Consider the following 4,893-nt stretch of genomic DNA (forward strand, 5'->3'; position numbering starts at 1 on the left):
CTCTACTTCAGTGTGGAAGACTGAAGCTATCGATGCTCACCTGGAGCTCATGGTTTTGTTGTGGAAAGCACTAGGTCCAAGGGACAAGTTTCTCTGGAAGCTCTCTGCATGTTCCCGAGGGGCTCTGTGGCCCTCATGAAAAGAGAGCAGTTCAGTTGCATTGCAGTTCATTCTGCTTCCCCTCCCAAACCTCCCACATCTGTGCTTCAAATTGACCTTGGATTGCATACGTTCCTTTTTATGGACTGTCTATCTGAGAAGTGGTCATTGTTTGTATCTTTGAATACAAGCCCTGATGAGGCTGAGCCACCTGCTTGAAATTTCTGTTTTCTGTTAATAGAGTACCATTGACCTTCTCTTTACCACTTGATGGGTCCCCCTGGCAGTTCCCCAATCTGCAAATCCACAGTCCATACCACAAAAACCTACTTACAGAGGACACCTTGTGTCTGTGAGCAGAGCTATCAGTAAAGTCCTCATGTTAGATAACAATCTGGAGATGACATTTTAGCTGTCTTGGGCAAATCTTGAAAAGAGAGACCAACACTCAGACCACAGTAAAATTTGGCAGCTAGAAACTAACCACTTAAATTCCTTTTGTGACTCTGACCTGCAGCCCCCATGCCTATAGGGTTAAATGAGCTCAGAGCAGCACACATTTCTAAGACGACAATGAGGGCTAGCTGAAGTTTCTGAGGTGTAAAGGTTTTATACGCAGCGATTTCTTGCTCTAATCCCATCAGATGCTGACAAAGGCATGTATAAATGAAGCCAGGTTTGCTGTAACCTCCCATTCAGCTGTGAACAGCACAGACTTTGCTTTCAAATGTTGCTATGCAGTATTTAGCTTCAGTGAAATCCAGGAATTTTCCTAGATTAAGACAGCCATGGCCTCTCTTTATTGTGGTACCTAGTGGTTAATACCATTAGGCTTTTCAGATACATCACTCCTCCCTTTTAGTCTTTTGGCTATGCTGATCAGCATAGGGAAATGCATGGTTATCCCCCAAATACACTCACAGTCCAGTGTGACACCATTCACAGACAAATGGTCAGAAGAGTAACTGTCCTCCCTGAGCACTGTCTAAAAGGCCTTTCTGAGTTATACCCAGCAGTGGTGAGCGAGGCTGTTGGTAGCATTTGGGCTTCTGGTTCCCTGCGTATACAAGCAGTAGCATTGCTTTTGCCTTCTGTTGTCAGAAGCCTTAACAACCAAAATGACTGAAGTTTTACTTTTTGAGAAAATAATGAATGCTGAGTTTCTGCATAGCAAATTAACACTTCAGAAACTAGCATTAGAGTCATTGGACCTTGAGTAGTGGTCACAGACTTGATATAGCTGAACTAAACTCAAGGGAAGAAATTAGGTTTGCTAACCTCGGTATGTTCTATTTCTTTTTTTCCCCCCAGCTCTGTTTTGTGGCAGTTGAGTTAGTTCTTGGGCTTGCAAAAAAACAGCAGAGAGTTTGCCTTCTCTTTGAATACATATTATTACATTTCAGTGTGTTTAGTACTTATTTTACAGCTGATTCTGGTCATAAATTCTTAAATGGTTCATATGGAGCTAATTGCTGTAGCATTTAGGATACTCACAAGGAATTCTTACTGATTGTAAGTGATCCACAGAATCCCATTTTTCTCTACTTAAGTTGGAGTCTCTAGTAGCACCTGGTCTTTGGGAAATATAGGTCCCTGCATCCATTGTCCTTCTGTCTCCCAGGCTGATGTTTCTCTGCATCTCTAATGATAAGGAAAAGGCAAAATTTGGCCTGCAACTTGGTCAAGGGTCAGGATGATATCCATAGGTTTTCCACATGAGAGAGGAGAATGACATTGGCATTTCTTACCTGCTCAGCCTAGTAAATATGCCCAGACCTCCTCATGAGGAATTCTTCATGTCCACCCATCACTTTTTTTTCCACTTGCCTTGGGGATGCTTGGTTTAGACTGAAACCATATGAAGGAATATGAGGAGACTAATACTACATCCATAGCAGAGATAAAAGAGGAGAGGCCCTCTGCTGCTTCTGTGAAAGAGATCACATAATGGAGACTGTAAATAAAAGGGGGAAAGGAAGCTGAATGGCAGGAGATGGTGCCATCTTGCCCCAGAACGTAACCCTTCTGCAGTTCTGCAATACATGCAGAGGTGTACTCAGCTGTTCTTTAGTCTGCCACAGGCTAAGTCCTGTGTTTTTCCTTCTTGAGTTACAGGTAGTGACCATGCCTTAGGGGATCAGCCTTGGCTAAAAGTGTTTAATAAAAACAAAGTTTATATATGGTCATTAGCTAAACTGTCTCCTGAGTGTTATAGCTCTGCAGAAATCTTTCTTTGGTATGAGATAAGACTGCTTGAATGTTTGCTAGTTTTTATCTCTACTGTTGGTAGAGATGGTAGAGGTGCGTGGGGAACCTTCACCTGATACTACTTTTCTGTAGACAAATCTTGTAGTCTATTAGTGAGTTCTAGAACCCTGGAGACCTTGACAACATCCAAAGCTGTGGGTGAGACTCCTCAGAACAAACTTAACTACTACATTGCAGCCATCCATACCCAAATTAAACACATGAGGATCCCTTCTAGTCAGTGGCAAGAAACAGACACATTTCGCTCATTACTTATCTTATTCTAAAGTAGTTGTCTAGAATACACCAGATTAATTACACCCAAAAAGAACTCTGCCAGCCCATCTGTGTCAGAGCTGTGAAGAGTTGTGACTTTTAAGCTGTCTAGCTCTGCCAAGAGAAATCTCTAATAGGGATGTGGTTATACGGGCAAAAGTTTTACTGCTTTATTTTGATTTGCTATAAGATCAGAGTTGGCAGTGCGTGATAGTTTATTACATTAAAGGGCAAAATACACTTTTTTGGGATAGTTACAACCACACTGGAAACTCTGGTAAAGTGCAGTCCTTCCTCTACTCCATGCCTCATAAAGACCTGTTGTCCAGCTCATTCATTCACACTTCTTTGCAATTCTAGGCTTTCACTTCTGGAACAGTGCATAGGAAATGTTTTATTCTCTTGATTTTCCAGTACCTTACTTCACTTTATCGCTCTGGGGACACAACACAATTTCACTGGTGAACTTCTGACTTTGTGATGCTTGCCCTTATGAGCTTTTCATCCAAAGATTACTGTCTACTCAAACACATGTTTAATGCACACCGTTATGTCCTCCAAGAGGGGGTCTCTACCCAATGAAGTCAGTAATGAAGTGTCAGTAAGACAATATTAAACACTTGTTTTTTTTTACCAGAGGGAAGTTGTAACCTTAAAAATGTGTTAGCTAACATGGTTTAAATGGTATTCTTCAAAGTGTTTACAGGCAGAGTGAGGTAAACTTTAATTCATGGAAGTTCAGCATGAGCCCTAGGAGAGGTTAGGCTATATTGTATTAAAATGCCACTGTGTTCAGCTTTCAAAAGTGTTAGTTTTAAATCTGATCTCCAAATCTTTTACTAAAAAGTTGTATTCATGCCTGCACATGTTGCTGACAGCTTATGCCACACTCAGGATTTTTAAATATGGCTTCTGGGGTGAGGGACAGGCACTATACTTTTGTTTGAAGAACTGTGATGGAGAACAAAATTAAAACACATAATAGCTAGGGTTTGTGAGGCAAATATATATATACACACACACTCATGCATATATATAAACACAGTCTCTTGATTCACAAATCAGGTAGCAGCACTACTGATATCCTGAATGAATACACAACTCTCTCACTTTTTTACAACTTACTTTCTTGCTTTATTTTTAATCCTACAAATAAAATCTAAAGTCTAATGCCTTCTATCGTCCTCTGTGAGTCAAGAGAAATAAGTCTGCAGTTTATTTGCTTGCAGGGTCAGTCAGCAAGACAATCCTGCCACCCTGTGCCAGGGAGGATGTAGACAATGAAATGGTTTTTACTGTTGTCTTTGGCTCCTGGCATCCCTCACAAAATGAATTTTGATCAGCAGCATCCCAAAAGCAAAGTATGACCAGACTAATTCAAAATTTATCTTCAGGGCCTCCAAAAAAAAAAAAAAAAAGTACAATTATGTAAGTCATACTCATCTGATTGACCAGTATTAGTTAACAGTGAGATTAAGGTAGTTGCCATTTTGCCAGTTCAATTTCAGGTATCTGTGAAAAAAGGCAGAAGCTCTAGTGTTCAGATTAAAACTAGGCCACATATTCTGACTCAAAATTTCAGGCCTTGGGGACTGAAAATCTCTTGTGCTTGCAAGTGTACAGCCACATAGGGAAATCACTTCCAAAGAAGTCTTGGTGCAAGGACACAATGGTGGGATCACATTTTTATGCCTAGGGTTCAAGTATCGCTCTGAATGTTTCCTTTGCTCTCCTTCCAGAAGACAGAAGATAAGTAACTTTAAAGAAAAAATGCTGATAGGCTTTATACCCGTTCTGGTATAAAATGTACTATTATAGAAGTAACATATCCTTGGTGTTTTAGTAAAATAATGCTGTCTATCTTATCAACAAGAAGTAAAATGACTTGATAGCTCTGACACATGGCTTACAAGCTGGATGAACCCTTCACAAGGGTAATCCATGATAATTTATCACAGAAGGCTTCAATGACCTAGTAAGATTTTTCAGTCATTAAAATTAGGTCTGATTGATTGTTTTAACCCCTTCATTAAAACATGAACACTAGCATTTCAGAACACAATTTATGTGCATATCACAGAATCACAGAATTCAAAACACCAAATAAGAAATATAATAAGAATAATAACTCAAAATGATCTAACAAGATCAGATATAAGAAAAGCAATAGCAGAATTCATTTGAACTTGAAAAATGAAAGCTGAAACAACAGAGGAAATAAAATCCAAACCAGTGAATTTGAGAAGAGAGATAAACTTGGGAGGCATTCCT

This window comes from Phaethon lepturus, unplaced genomic scaffold, assembly GCF_000687285.1.
Source record: "Phaethon lepturus isolate BGI_N335 unplaced genomic scaffold, ASM68728v1 scaffold5040, whole genome shotgun sequence".
Classification (NCBI taxonomy): Eukaryota; Metazoa; Chordata; class Aves; order Phaethontiformes; family Phaethontidae; genus Phaethon; species Phaethon lepturus.